The following is a 16,065-nucleotide window of genomic DNA, read 5'->3' as shown; positions in this document are numbered from 1 at the left end:
AAAAGGAGCCAGGAGTGCCTAAGGAGTTGGACCCCCATCACCCATATACTCAGATGAAATCTGATACGTTCAAATTGGACGAAATCACAAACATCCTAAAGAAGCAGCTGAATTTTATGTGAATTGTTTATACTGGGCCTGATCACAAATCTCCTGAGAAGACAGCCATGCCAAATTAGGTTGTTCATCACCAAGAGACATCTAAGCTGTCAATCAGGCATTGTCAATCATAGACTCTGCTAAAATTTTTCACTTGTATAAACTTGCCAGGAACCTTTACAAGTCCCTGCCCAGACTTGTCTGGATAGAACATGATTTAGCTGCTTGCTCAATTTGTGTCTCTCAAATTGCAATTTATAAAAGATCTCAATTCAAATACTTTCTCTTGTATGCTGCTCTGCAGTGTTGGTTTTACTTTTTATTAGTTGCCAATAGATAAAAAATGGATGTGCATAAAAATTGATTCTATATTTATCTAGGATGAATTATTTAATAAATAGTATTGTGACAACTGAGTAGCCAGCTGGAAAACGAGAGTTGAACTCCTACAGCTTACTTTCCATCACAGTTAATTCTAGGTGACTCAAAGATGTAAACATTTTGCAAAGTTGTAAATCCATAATGAAAACAAGGAAAAGATGTACATCCACTTCCCAAGCATGCTAAAGTGTTAAGCAGGCATTACATAAAACAGGAATTTCAAATAGCAAATAAACAGTTAAAGCTGTTATCCCCCATAGTGATGAGGAAAGCCACAAAGTTATCTGTGTTATCCACCAGAATGACTGAGCTTATTTTATTTATTTATTTATTTTTAATTTTTTTGAGACAGAGTCTCGCTGTATCCGTGCTATCTCAGCTCACTGCAAGCTCCGCCTCCTGGGTTCACACCATTCTCTGCCTCCTGAGTAGCTAGGACTACAAGTGCCTGCCACCACGCCCAGCTAATTTTTTGTATTTTTAGTAGAGATGGGGTTTCACTGTGTTAGCCAGAATGGTCTCAATCTCCTGACCTTGTGATCTGCCCGCCTCAGCCTCCCAAAGTCCTGGGATTACAGGTGTGAGCTACCATGCCCGGCTATTTTTATTTTGTTTATTTTTTGAGACAGAGTCTTGCTCTGTCGCCCAGGCTGGAGTGCAGTGGCGCAATCTCGGCTCACTGCAACCTCCACCTCCTGGGTGCAAGTGATTCCCCTGCCTCAGTCTCCTGAGTAGCTGGGATTACAGGAGCAGGCCACCACACCTGGCTAATTTTTTGTGTTTTAGTAGAGACAGGGTTTTACCATGTTGGCCAGGATGGTCTCGATCTCCTAACCTCATGATCCACCCACCTCAGCCTCCCAAAGTGCTGAGATTACAGGTATGAGCCACTGTGCCCAGCCCAGAATGACTGAGTTTAAAAGGCTGATAAAACCACATGAGCAACATGGTTTATGAGTAAGAAAGTGAGCAACAGGAACCTTCATGCTCTGCTATTGGGAATGTAAACTGGTACAACTTCTTTGCAAAACACTTTGACACTGAACATACACAATGGCTTATATTCTGCTCATAGGAATATGCCATAAAGAAACCCACATGCTGGCTGGGCGAGGTCAAGAGATCAAGACCATCCTGGCCAATGAGGTGAAACCCTGTCTCTACTAAAAATACAAAAATAGGCTGGGAGTGGTGGCGTGTGCTTATAGTCCCAGCTACTCAGGAGGCTGAGGGAGGAGAACGGCTTGAACCTGGGAGGCAGGGGTTGCAGTGAGTTGAAATCGCGTCACTGCACTCCAGCCTGGGCAACAGAGCAAGACTCCATCTCAAAAAAAAGAAAAGAAACCCATGTACATGTGCACTATAATATATTCTGTTTTCGTCTTTTTTTTTTTTCTTTTTTTTTTGTGACGGAGTCTTGCTCTGTCACCCAGGCTGGAGTACAGTGGCATGATCTCAGCTTACTGCAACTTCTGCCTCCTGGGTTCAAGCAATTCTCCTGCCTCAGCCTCCCGAGTAGCTGGGATTACAGGTGCCCACTACCATGCCTGGCTAAGTTTTGGGTTTTTTGTTTGTTTGTTTGTTTGTTTTTGAGACAGAGTTTTGCTCTTGTTGCCTAGGCTGGAGTACAATGGCACAATCTCGGCTCCCTGCAACCTCTGCCTCCCGGGTTCAAGCAATTCTCCTGCCTCAGCCTTCAAAGTAGCTGGGATTACAGGCTCCTGCCACCATGCCTGGCTAATTTTGTATTTTCAGTAGAGACAGGGTTTCACCATATTGGTCAGGCTGGTCTTGAACTCCTGACCTCGTGATCCACCCACCTTGGCCTCCCAAAGTGCTGGGATTACAGGCATGAGCCACTGTGCCCGGCCAATTTTTTGTATTTTCAGTAGAGACGGGGTTTCCCCATATTGGTCAGGCTGATCTCAAACTCCCGACCTCAGGTGATCTGCCCACCTCCCAAAGTGCTGGGATCACAGGCTTGAGCCACCATGCCCAGCCTGGTTTTTGTTTTTTGAGACAGGGTATTGCTCTGTCACCCAGGCTGGAGTGCGGTGGCACAATCCTGGCTCACTGCAGCCTTGACTGTTCAAGCTCAAGCGACCGTCTCACCTCAGCCTCCTAAGTAGCTGTGTCCCACAGGCACACAACACAGTGCCTGGCTAATTTTTTTATTTTCTGTGGACATGGAGTCTCCCCATGTCACTCAGGCTGGTCTCAATCTCCTGGGCTCAAATGATCCTCCCCCATCTTGTTCTCCCAAAGTGCTAGGATCACTGGCATGAGCCACCGCCCCCAACTGCTTTTTTTTAAAAAATATTTTGATCTGCAGTTGGTTGAATCCTTAAATATAAAACCCACAGATATGGGGAGCCGACAAGAATCAACATCTGACAAAGGTACAGAAAAACTACTGCACTATAAGATTATAAATATGTAAATTTTGATAAATTGTTAGGATGCTTGCCTCCTGATAGAGACATTGATCCCAAATGTTCCAGGTCTTTCTTGCCCTGAGAAAGTTGAGCAATCTTATAATGAATTTAGCAAATTTGTGTAAGGATTTTGCCTTTCAATATGATTGTATGTTCAAAGACAAAGCTCTGGAAAGATATGCACAAAATAAAATTAAATAGTGGTTATTTCTGGGGAGGAAAGTAGGAAATTGAATTTTTGCAACTTTTTGTACTTTTGTATTTTTCAGAAGTTCTTATTTTTAAAATGTCATTGTAAAAACACACACACAATAAATGTCTCCATGAACTCTTTGTTCACGACTAGAGAAATGGTTTAGTAAACGATATACATCTTTTCCTTGGAAAAATATTCAATAATTAAAATTATGTTTATAAGGATTACATTATAACATGTAATTAAAGGGAAAACTATGCACAGAAAAGTTATAGGAGGAAAAACACCAATGCATTAATGATATTGATAATATTTTATTTTTTTAGTATTCTTCTTATTATCTAATGAGAATGTATTATTTTTGTAATAAGGAAAATGTCAGTAAAAACAAAACACAGCATGTTTCAGCATGCCCTGACTCTTCTTTGAGGATATGTGATACAATAGGTTGGCCTTTTGTGACTTTTACAAAAAGTTGTAGTTTTTGTTCCCTCCACACTTAAGAACTTTATCTCACATCATGAATATCTGACTTCTGGCTTTCTTTCTTTCTTTTTTTTTTTTTTTAAGGTAAGCAAGCTAACATTTAAAACTGTGATTAAATAAGAGAGTATCTTTCAAGGTTTGGCTAAGAATATCTAACATTTCCATGCTGTGCTGTTAATCAAAGGAACTTCTTCAGCTGGTTTGCTTTGTTTTGTTTTGTTTTGTTTTGTTTTGTTTTGTTTTGAGACAGAGTTTCACTCTTGTTGCCCAGGCTGGAGTGCAGTGGCAGGATCTAGGCTCACTGCAACCTCTGCCTCCCAGGGTCAGGCGATTCTCTTGCCTCAGCCTCCTGAGTAGCTGGGATTACAGGCGTGCACCACCATACCAGGCTAATTTCTATATTTTTAGTAGAGACGGGGTTTCACCATGTTGGTCAGGCTGGTTCCTTTTTAACTGAAACATGTCAGAGAGGAAAAATTTTCCTCAACCCTGTTATGTTTTGTAACTGTGGGCCTGCAAATTAAACTAATAAAAGACATAGTAACAGGAGAAAAAGCACACCATTTTTATTAATATTTGCATGCAAAAGAGTTCTCAGGAAAGAAGTAGTTAGACTTGTGGTTTTATGTACCTTTTTAACAAAGGAAGGAGGGTTTGGGTTTCAAGGAACAAATTGTGGGACACTGAGGAGGAAATATGGGGGAATTAATGGAAGATAAGAGCTATTTTAGAAAGATCTGTTTATGCAAATTCATCTTGGTGTTAATTCCCATCTTTGGTAAAAATCACTCTTCTCTCCCTGGTACTAGGTGGGTGGGGAGGCACCTTCCTCAATGGGAAATTTATGCCCTGCTTTTAGGCTGTGTCACCCAGGCTGGAGTGCAGTGACATGATCATGGCTCATGGCAGCTTTGACCTGGAGGGTTCAAATGACCCTCCTGCCTTAGTCTCCTGAGTAGCTGGGACCACAAGCGAGCACCACCACACTCGGCTAATTAAAAAAAATTTTTTTTAGTGGAGATGTTCCCGAACCGAACCAGGCCTGGCTGTATGTTCTCACAGCCAAATAATGAGATGCAGATGGACTAGGAAAGAAGGGAGTTTATTTCTGTAACTGGATACAGGGAGAAGGTCAGAGATTATTCACCAGACCAACTCAAGATATTACAATATTACCCATGGTTATATGTGTTTGGACTACATGCCTATGTACAGTATCACATTTGCCTGTTTATAAGTAATTAATTTTGTTTCAGCTAGGTCAGAGGCCAAAAATGCCCTCTAAATCTACCTAATCCATGAGGGTTCTGGTACCAGGGTGATTAAGAAATGTCTCCTAAATTTACTTAAGGAGGATCCTGGCACCAGAGTGATTACTTCTACTTTATCTTACCTACGGTTTGGTCCTAAGAGTTGCTCCAGACCCTCCCCCTTAAAATAAATCTATTCAAGGACTGTCTGTGTTACCTTGACTTGCCCCAGATGTTGACCCGAGACAGATCCTGGTACAAGGAATGTAAGGCTGTCCCCATTATCTTGACGTGCTCCAGGTTTTAGGAGAAGCCTGTGCAAGGCACTTACTGAACATATGTTTCATTTCTGGTTCTGACATCCGGGTATTGATTTTCCCTAGACTTAATTGTTAGCCCAATGTTAAGGCAAGCACTGTGGAAGTTCGTCTATGTAACTGGAGTGCTATGGAGCCCTGTCTGTGTGACTGTCAGAGAGAATTTGCCTGCCACAGAGATGAGGTCTCACTATGTTGCCCAGGTTGGTCTCGAGCTCCTGGGCTCAAGTGATCCTCCTGCGTTGGCCTCCCAAAGTGCTTGGATTACAAACATGAGCCACCACTCCCAACCACCTGCATCTCCTGATTCTCAATTACCTTCAGCTCAAAATTTTCCTGTGACAATGTGTCATATTTTGGGGTGGCATATTCAGATCCCCTTCAAACAAAGATGAATAAAGTAAAAACACCTATGGGGTAAAAATTCCTCATTCTGAAGGCACCAGGTAAAGATTATGCTCTTTGGAGAGACAAGATGGAAACTGCCATTGCAAAATTATAACTGAGAAAATTATGACAGTAAAAGAGATCTGGCTGGGCACGGTGGCTCACACCTGTAATCCCAGCACTTTGGGAGGCCGAGGTGGGTGGATCATGAGGTCAGGAGATTGAGACCATCCTGGCTAACATGGTGAAACCTTGTCTCTACTAATATAGAAAAAATTAGCTGGGTGTGGTGGCGGGTGCCTGTAGTCCCAGCTACTCGGGAGGCTGAGGCAGGAGAATGGCGTGAACCTGGGAGGCGGAGCTTGCAGTGAGTCGAGATCACGCCACTGCACTCCAGCCTGGGTGACAGAGCAAGACTCTATCTCAAAAAAAAAAAACAAAAAAAACTATCTGACCTAACCAACTCCATCTTGCTTCAAGCTGTCCAAGTTGACTCCTGGGTATAGGTAGAACTAACTCAGGGAGGAACTCAGTTTATAGTTTAACTTTCCCAGAACAAACTCCCTTCCTGCCTGGTGATAGACTGTCTTTGTAGGACTAAAAAATTAGCCACAAGGTTAGAAATTATGGTTTAGGAGTTACGCAGCTGGAGGCTATAAGATTCTGACTGTCCTCAAATTTCTCCTGAGGATAACATCACTATTGTAAAACCTAAGATTAGTGCTTGAGATATTTTGCAGACCCTACACTTGATGGATCAGCTGGCACTACCCAGGTCGATCAACTTGCTCATCTAATCTTGTGGCCCCCCCACCCAGGACCTGACTCAAGCAAAAGGATAGCTCTGACTCCCTGTAATTTCATCTCTGACCCAACCAATCAGCACTCCCAGCTCACTGGCTTCCCCACCCATCAATTTATTCTTACAATCTCTGATCACGATGAGGTTAGGAATTCGAGACCAGCCTGGCCAATATGGTGAAACTCCATCTCTACTAAAAATACAAAAATTAGCCATGCGTGATGGAGCACACCTGTAGTCCCAGCTACGTGGGATGCTAAGTCAGAAGAATTGCTTGAACCTGGGAGGCGGAGGTTGCAGTGAGCCAAGATCGTGCCACTGCACTTCTGCCTGGGAAACAGAGTGAGACGTCATCTAAAAAAAAAAAAAAAACTCTGATCACCAAATACTCAAATCCTTGGGGAGACTGATTTGAGTAATAATAAAACTCTGATCCCCAACACAGCCAGGTCTTCATGAATAATCGTTTCTCAGGCTGGGCGCCATGGCTCATGCCTGTAATCCCAGCACACTGGGAGGCCGACGCAGGTGGATCACGTGAGCTTAGGAGTCTGGGCAACATGGCGAAACCCCGTCTCTACTAAAAACACAAAAATTAGCAGGGCATGGTGGTGTGCACCTGTGGTCCCAGCTACTTGGGGGGCTTACATGACAGGATCACTTGAACCTGGGAGATGGAGGTTGCAATGAGTCGAGACCATGCCACTGCACTCCAGCCTGGGCAACAGAGTGAGACCCTGTCTGTCTAGGCAGCGAGCAAGGTGAACCCACTGGGTCGTTACAAGATGGCACAGAGTTTATAAGTAGAAATTCTCTTGACTACACAGCTTTCCATAGTCTAGCAATGTGCCCTTGGGAAAATGTATTCATTTCTTTGAGCTCAATGTCTTCACCGATACAACGGTCTTCTGGTGAAGATCAAGTGAGATGAGGCACACTTAGCAAAATGTCTGGCATATGGCACAAAAGTTTGTATTCCTCTTCAGATTTTATTCATTTTTTCTTTTTTTGAGACGGAGTCTCACTCTGTCGCCCAGGCTGGAGTGCAGTGGTGCAATCTCGGCTCATTGCAAGCTCCGCCTCCCAGGTTCATGCCATTCTCCTGCCTCAGCCTCCTGAGTAGCTGGGACTACAGGCGCCCACCACCTCGCCCGGCTAATTCTCTGTAATTTTAGTAGAGACAGGGTTTCACCATGTTAGCCAGGATGGTCTCGATCTCCTGACCTCATGATCCGCCCACCTCGGCCTCCCAAAGTGCTGGGATTACAGGTGTGAGCCACCGCACCCAGCTAGATGTTTATTTCATAAGTATATGGACTCCTACTATCAGTCAGAGTTTGACCAGAGAAACATAAACACTATGAGTAACAGAGTACGGTTTATGATAGAGATTATAGAGAGGATTTATCATAGGGATTAGAGTATAGACAGTTGTGGGAGCTGTTGGAGAAGTCTACACAAGGCTGTCACCTTGGGCTGTGGGTTGTATAGGGTCTGAAGTCACCCAGGCTGGCAGTCAGGAAGGCTAGATGTAAAGTAGGGAAGAGCAAGACCTGGAATGCATATGGAAAGACTAGAAATCACAAGGACAAGCAATGACATTGGGTGACCTGCAGGAGAAGCTGTTGCCCTTTGCCACAGAACCACCCAAGCACCTGTCCCAGGACTAAGAAAAGCTGAAGGAGGAGATAGGGTAGGAGCTTGAGGAGACATGGATGCTACTGTGTAGGGAAAACTCTCCCTAACTGTGTTTTTCCTCTACTTTCACACCACAACAATCAACACAGGAGACTTCTGTGGCCATGTGTGTGTGGATGTTTTTTCCCACATACCAAGCTGTGAAGATCATGTGGGTGCCCTCTAATTCTGATGCTATCTACCCGGAGAGAGTGTCAGATGCTACAGGTTGAGGGCTCAGTACCCAAGACTGCCTCCACACACACACCAGTCACAACACAAGTCTGCGCCTCTGGAACTTCTGACTGGCTTCAAGTTGAGGTTCCCATGACCCCCTCTTTGGGTTCAATTAATTTGCTGGAGTGGCTCACAGAACTCAGGGAAACACTTACTGATGTTTACCTGTTTATTATAGAGGATATTGCAAAGGATATACATGAAGAGATGTGTAGGGTGAGGTTTGGGGGAAGCTTCCACGCCCTCCCTAGGTGCACCACCCTCCAGGAACGTCCACGTGTTTGCTATACGAAAGCTCCCTGAACCCAGTCCTCGGATTTTTTGTTCGCTTGTTTGTTTTGTTTTGTTTTTGTGAGACGGAGTCTTACTCTGTTGCCCAGGCTGGAGTGCAGTGGCATTATCTCAGCTTGCTGCAGCCTTCGTCTCCAGGGTTCAAGTGATTCTCCTGCCTCAGCCTCCCGAGTAGCTGGGATTACAGGCATGCACCATGACATCTGGCTAGTTTTTGTATTTTTAGTAGAGACGGGGGTCTCATCATGTTGACCAGGGTCTCTAACTCCTGACCTCAAATGATCCGCCTGCCTCAGCCTCCCAAAGTGCTGGGATTACAGTCATGAGCCGCTGCGCCTGGACCCTCTTGGGTTTTTATGGAAGCTTCATGATGTCAGCATTCCTTCCCCCAGGGTGTACAAGGGTCTTAAGACCCACAATCAGAAAGGAGAGAAACAGTGTCCTGCCTTGGGGCAGGTGAAAGGAGGACAGGAGAAGCTCAGAGGCCCGCCTCTGGGGTCTGACACACCCCACATTATAAAAAGACTGTACCAAGGCAGGGACCATGAATGAAAACCAATATATATCATAATGCCACCCTGCCCCACACCATCAAGACCAGTTAGGGAATCAGCAACAATAACGCCTCACTGCAATAACGCCTGCCACTATATCCTTACTTTCAGCACAAAGAAAATGGCAGATGCTTCACTTGTGGCTTCTAAAACTTGTTCATGTTTCTCCCGTGATGAACTGTAATTTAGAATCATTCAGGGAAGGAAGCTGGGATGCTTAGTTTGAATTTAGCTAAGTCGACAGAGTACAAAGCCATCACACTTCTTATATTACTTATAACCCTAGCTACTTTAGTCTGAAACGAAAAACTCGGAGGCAAAAAACACACAGCATAACATTCAGACTTTTTAAGCCCAGGACTTTTATTTTGAAATTCAAGGACTTCTAACAGCAAAGTCAGTTACCTTTTCATTTCTGTGAGATGAATTCATAGTGAAGGAGTGAAGGATGTGCCACTCCAAAATCTGCTGAATTAGTATTCTGAACGTTTCAAGCTGAAGACACTTGAGAAACTATAGTTGCATTTCTGCCTGTGCCACAGCTACTCGGAAGGTTGAGGTGGAAGGATCACTCGAGCCCAGGAGTTTGAGGTTGCAGTGCGCCATGATCATGCCACTGCACTCCAGCCTTGGCAAAATAGTGAGACACTGTCAAGAAGAAAGGAAAGAAAGGGCCAGGTGCTGTGGCTCATGCCTCTATTCACAGCACTTTGGGAGGCCAAGGCGGGTGGATCTTTTTGAGCTCAGGAGTTCGACACCAGCCTGGGCAACACAGTGAAACTCCATCTCTACAAAAAATACAAAAATTAGCTGGGTGTGGCAGCATGCCCTGTGGTCCCAGCTACTCGGGAGGCTGAGGTGGGAGGATTGCTTGAACCCGGGAGGCAGGGAGACAGAGGTTCCAGTGAGTCAAGGCCATGCCATGCTGCTGCACTCCAACCTGGGAGATACAGCAAGACCCTGACTCAAAAAAAAAAAAAAAAAAAGGAAAGAAAGTGAGAGAGAAAGAAAGAAAAAAAGAAAGAGGTAGCTGACCTGTCCTTTCCTACCTGTTACAATCCATAAAAATTCCTTTGAAGAGGATGCTTCTTTGTACCAGGGTGAGAAAATAACCCCTATCTCTAGAGACTGGGAACTGATGCTACAACAGGCCTGTATAAATAAACTGACTAAACTAACCCTTATCTTCCACTAGCTTTACACCTCTCCATAAATCTCCTAGTGACTGTCCTGGAATTTACTACTCCAGCCCAGATACCTTTGTCTTGTCATTTCTTCACAAATTCATCACTTTATCTGAAAAGTAAAAAATCTTCCTACTTTTGTCATTTAAGTCTTCACTCTCTTGTGAGGGTCCCCATGTACATGCAAAAATTAATAAAACATGTATGCTCTTCTCTTTTTGATGTCTTGTGCCAATTTGATTTCTGGACCCAGCTGAAAGTCCTACTTAAGAACTAAGATGAGTAGAGGTGACTTTTAGGCTCTCCTACAATAGTTCAGAAAACAACAAGTATGGTGGTGGTGCTGGTAGTCCTAGCTACTTGGGATGCTGAGGTGAGGGATCACTTGAGCCTGGGAGTTTGAGGTTGCAGGGGAGCTACGATTGCACCACTGCACTCCAGCCTGGGCAACAGAGCAAGACCCTGACTCTTAAATTAAAGAAATTTGTTTTGCTTCAGAAGATGTAATTTTGAATGAATTATATATCATACTAAATACAAATTTGTTCAAATAAAAACTATCAAACTCTTGTGCAGATTTGGCCTGAGGGATGGCTGGATCTGAACAAATCTCAGTGGGTTGTGACAGTGTATGCAGCTTGATAGTTTCCTTGTTTGATTCTCACATAGCGCCCACCCACAGACAGTTTTTTTTTTTTTTCTTTTTTAAGATGGAGTTTCGCTCTTGTCACCCTGCCGGGTTCATGCGATTCTCCTGCCTCAGCCTCTGAGCAGCTGGGATTACAGGCACCTGCCACCACACCCAGCTAATTTTTGTATTTTTAGTAGAGATAGGGTTCACCATGTTGGCCAAGCTGGTCTCGAACTCCTTACCTCAGGTGATCTGCCCACCTCCGCCTCCCAAAGTGCTGGGATTATAAGCGTGAGCCACCACACCCAGTCAATTTTTGTATTTTTAGTAGAGACGGGGTTTCACCATGTTGGCCAGGATGGGCTCGAACTCCTAACCTCGTAATCCACCTACCTCAGCCTCCCAAAGTGCTGGGATTACAGGCGTGAGCCACTGCACCCGGCCAACAGAGTAGTTTCTTGGTGGCCGGGGTGCTGTCTTCATTTGGAACTGGCTGGAAACCCTGTTGCATGATCATCTGAAGATTGATGGTCTCTAGGCGAGAGGAAATGAATTTGGTTAAAAGATTTAATGTGAATTTCAGAGGTGAATACCTATGCTGTCAGGGATATTTGTTATAGGAATGAATTAAAACATTCTGTTTAGGCCGGGTGCGGTGGCTCATGCCTGTAATCCCACCACTTTGGGAGGCCGAGGCGGGCGGATCACAAGGTCAAGATATCGAGACCATCCTGGCCAACATAGTGAAACGCCATCTCTACCAAAAATACAAAAATTAGCTGGGCGTGGTGGTGCGTGCCTGTAGTCCCAGCTACTCAGGAGGCTGAGGCAGGAGAATCACTTGAAGCCGGGAGGCGGAGGTTGCAGTGAGTGGAGATCATGTCACTGCACTCCAGCCTGGTGACAAAGTAAGACTCCTTCTCAAAAAATAAAAAATAAAAATAAAAAATAAAAATTCTGTTAATTACTACAAAGGAAGTTATTCCAACCGTTTGAAAGATGGAAATTAATCTGCAAAAAATATAAAACATGGCTATTGTTATCCAGCCTATAGTAACTATGCAAAAAAAACTCCAAGGAAAATTGGTAGGCTGCTTCTTCTCTTTTGGCTGCCTTCTAAACAGGTACTTCAGGGCTTCCATAGTTCACAGTGTAGTGGCTAACGGGAACTTCAGGTTCCAGGTCTGGGGCTTCAGGTATCGTAGACTTGATCCTTGAAAGATGTATTGAATGATCTAATCCCAGTCCTTTGACCACAGAACGTATGGCCATTACCACTGAAAATGGTCCCTTCCATTTGAGTTGCAATCGTTGAGCAGGTGATCCCTCCTTGCATGTTTTAACAAGTACCTGATCTCCTGGCTTGATTTTGGGTTACTGGTTAGTTCCCAGTATGGGGAGCCTTTGAGTTCCAAACTTTTGTAAAGCCTGCTGAAACTGACTTGGGTTAGCTAGGTATTTTACTAAACCGACTGTTTCTGAATCAGTAATTAGATCATTAGTTAAGAATGGCCTTCCGTATAACATTTGGTATGAGCTTATATTAATTTCTGCTCTAGGGGTATTACAGATCCTTCAGAGGGCTATGGGCAGTAGACTGACCAAAGTTTCTAATGTTTCCTGACACAGCTTAGATAACACTCATTTTAGAGTTTGGTTAGCCCTTTCTACTTTCCTGGAGGATTGAGGCCTTCGTGCTAAATATAAATAGTATTTGATTCTATGATGGCCAATATTGAGTGTCAACTTGAAGGATGCAAAGTATTGTTCCTTGGTGTATCTGTGACGATGTTGCCAAGGAGATTAACATTCCAGTCAATGAACTGGGAAAGGCAGACCCACCCTCAATCTGGGTAGGCACAATCTAATCAGCTGCCAGTGCAGCCAGAATAAAAGCAGGCAGAAGAATGTGGAGGGATTAGACTGGCTTAGTCTCCCAGCTTATATCTTTCTACCATGCTGGATGCTTCCTGCCCTTGAACATCAGACTCCACGGTCTTCAGCTTTGGGACTCAGACTGGCTGCCTTGCTTCTCAACTTGCAGATGGCCTATTGTGGGACCTCACCTTGTGATTGTGTGAGTCAATACTCCCTAATAAACTCCCCTTTATATATACATCTGTCCTATTAGTACTGTCCCTCTAGAGAACCTTGACTAATACAGATTTCGACAGCCTTAGCAACACTGTGAGTTATTTGAGAGATAAGGGTCAGGCCATTATCACCTCGGAGACTCTGAGGTAACCCAAACTTAAGGATTATTTCTTTTAAGAGAAACTTTAGGCTGGGCGAGGTGGCTCACGCCTGTAATCTCAGCACTTTGTGAGGCCGAGGGGGGCAGATCCCCTGAGGTCAGGAGTTTGAGACCAGCATGACCAACATGGAGAAACCCTGTCTCTACTAAAAAATGCAAAATTAGCCAGGCACAGTGGCTCACACCTGTAATTCCAACACTTTGGGAGGCCAAGGCAGGCAGGTCACCTGAGGTCATGAGATTGAGACCAACTTGGCCAACATGGTGAAACCTCCATCTCTACTAAAAAAAAATACGAAAATTAGCTGGGTGTGGTGACGCACATCTGTAATCCCAGCTACTCGGGAGGCTGAGGCAAGACAATGGCTTGAACCTGGGAAGTGGAGATTGCAGTGAGCTAAGATCATGCCACTGCACTTCAGCCTGGCAACAAAGCAAGACTCCATCTTAAAAAAAAAAAAAACTTGTATCCTCTACAAGCTGGCATATGGGTGAAGTCTAATTGCCAGTCTTCCCCTGGGTTAGTTCCTCTCCTCTGGACTAGTTCTATTAGGGGTGGCATTTTGTGTCCTGGGTTATTAAGTGCACCCAGTGAGCAGACTTGACAGACCTGCTAAGTTAGGCCCAACAAAGAGCCTGTTAACCATGGCCAGGGTGGCATCTCTCGCCACATGGAAGAAGTCAAGCAGGGTTTTTACAATTCTCCAATGGACTGTTTGAGGCAGATATGCTTTTGATCCCATATACCACCAGGATCCTTGTTTTTGTCCCCCTCTCCTTTATTAACTCTACTTCCTGCAGTGTGTATTCAGGTTCTACTGGGGAATCATAGAAAGGAAGAAGTGCTAGGATCTGTTGGGATTGCACCCTGAGGGCTACAGCTTTGGCTTCTCTATCAGCCTTTCTGCTCCTTTGTGCCATAGGAATTAAGTCCCTTTGATGCCCCCTATAATGGATTATAGCTACGGCCTTTGGCAGGTGTATTGTTGGTAACAACTGAAGAATTTCAAGCCTATGCTTTATAGGCAGTGTTTGCTCATTAGTAGTAGTCCTCTTTCTTTCCAGATTGTAGCACAAGCATGAACCACAAGAAATGCATATTTAGAATCTGTATAGATGTTAAGTTTTTTCCTTTGTCCCAACATTAATGGTCCAGTAAGAGCAATTATTTCAGCCTTTTGTGCTGATGTGCCAGGGGGCAGTGGTGGGCTTCAATAATGGTGTTGTGATTTACTATCGCATATCCAGCCCTATGCTCCCCATTTGACACAAAACTACTGCCATCTATGAACCAGTCACCCTCAGAATCTGGAAGAAGCTGATCTTTTTTTTTTTTAAGACGAAGTCTTGCTCTGTTGCCAGGCTTAAGTGCAGTGGCGCAATCTTGGTTCACTGCAACCTCCAACCCCCTGGTTCAAGCAATTCTCCTGCCTCAGCCTCCTGAGTAGCTGGAATTACAGGCACCCACCACCATGCCTAGCTAACTTTTGTATTTTTAGTAGAGATGGGGTTTCACCATGTTGTCCAGGCCGGTCTTGAACTCCTGACCTCAGGTGATCCACCCACCTCCACCTCCCAAAGTGCTGGGATTACAGGTGTGAGCCACTGCACCTGGCTGTGTCCCTTTATCTCTAAGACTGACTTTACCTGATTGGGGGTTAGAACTTCCAGCAGTTGGCCCAGGTTGATTTTAGTGGCTTCCTTCACTAACATAGCAGTGACTGCTATTCCTGCAGGCAACTTGGCCATCGTGAGGCCACTCCATTCAACTTCTTTGCAAAGTAGGCGGTTGGGGCCAGGAGCAGTGGCTCACACCTGTAATCCCAGCACTTTGGGAGGCCGAAGTGGGCGGATCACGAGGTCAGGAGTTCAAGACCAGCCTGGCCAATGCAGTGAAACCCCGTCTCTACTAAAAATACAAGAAAATTAGCCGGGCGAGGTGGCGGGCGCCTGTAATCCTAGCTACTCAGGAGGCTGAGGCAGGAAATCGCTTGAACCTGGAAGGTGGAGGTTGCAGGGAGCGGAGATTGTGCCACTGCACACCAGCCTCTGCGACGGTGTGAGACTCCATCTCAAAAAAAGAAAAAAAAAAGAGAAAAGTAGGCAGTTGGTCTGGGTTCTGATCCTAATTTCTGGGCTAGTACTCCCACAGCTATGTCCCTCTTCTCCGCTATATACAAGGAGAAGGGCTTAGTTAGGTCTGGGATGCCAAGAGTGACAGCCTGGGTAATGGCCTATTTTAGCTTGGCAAAGGCTACTCTCATTTCTAGGGCCCATTCCATTAGCTAATTTTCAGGCCCACTTGTTGCTTCATATAGGGGCTTTGCTATGAGCCCAAATTTGGTACCCATATTCTGCAAAACCCAGCCATTCCCCAAAAAGAATGAAGTTGCTGCTTGGTGTTGGCGGGGGACAGCGCTCAAACCACATATGGTTTGTGCTCATACTGGGGATATTTGCTAGGCTGCAGGTGTTAAGACATATCCCAAATATTGGACCCATTGGAGGGTAATCTGAGCCATCTTTGTATCCCATCTTCCAGGAAATTCAAAGTTTGTATAGTATTTTGGTCAGAAGCCACCCAGGTTGGCTACACACAAGAAGGTCATCCACATACTAAACTCCCATTCTCCAATTGCAGACCCCTCAGATCCCTCTCTAAGGCAAAGAAATGGGGGCTATCCCAGAAGCCCTGAGGGAGCACTATCCAAGTGTATTTAATTTTTTTCTGGTACTAGGATTTTCCCATTCAAAAGCAAAAACGTATTGGGACTCTGGGGCCAGAGGAATGGAGAAGAAAACATCTTTTAGGTTTAGGACTGAAAACTATTTTGCATCCCCTGGCACCTGAGCCAAGAGGGCATATATGGATCCACCACCAATG

At 44.8% G+C, this 16,065-nt stretch overlaps 1 long non-coding RNA gene across 2 annotated transcripts in view; it reads right to left on the bottom strand.

The window, feature by feature from the left end:
* LOC115899899 overlaps positions 1 to 16,065 on the bottom strand; it is a 58,883-nt gene that overhangs the window by 27,431 nt on the left and 15,387 nt on the right. Inside the window, exons 2-3 of one of the 2 annotated variants that reach the window (XR_004059482.1) lie at positions 11,321 to 11,461; positions 9,242 to 9,760 (exon numbers count right to left, since the gene is read on the bottom strand). This is a non-coding gene — a long non-coding RNA (uncharacterized LOC115899899). Of the gene's footprint in view, positions 1 to 9,241; positions 9,761 to 11,320; positions 11,462 to 16,065 lie in introns of those variants that run through there. The other variant, XR_004059483.1, reaches the window with a different exon arrangement.

This window comes from Rhinopithecus roxellana, chromosome 10 (assembly GCF_007565055.1).
Source record: "Rhinopithecus roxellana isolate Shanxi Qingling chromosome 10, ASM756505v1, whole genome shotgun sequence".
Lineage (NCBI taxonomy): Eukaryota > Metazoa > Chordata > Mammalia > Primates > Cercopithecidae > Rhinopithecus > Rhinopithecus roxellana.
Note: the sequence above shows the minus strand (reverse complement) of the source record. Positions and strands in the feature narration are given on the sequence as shown.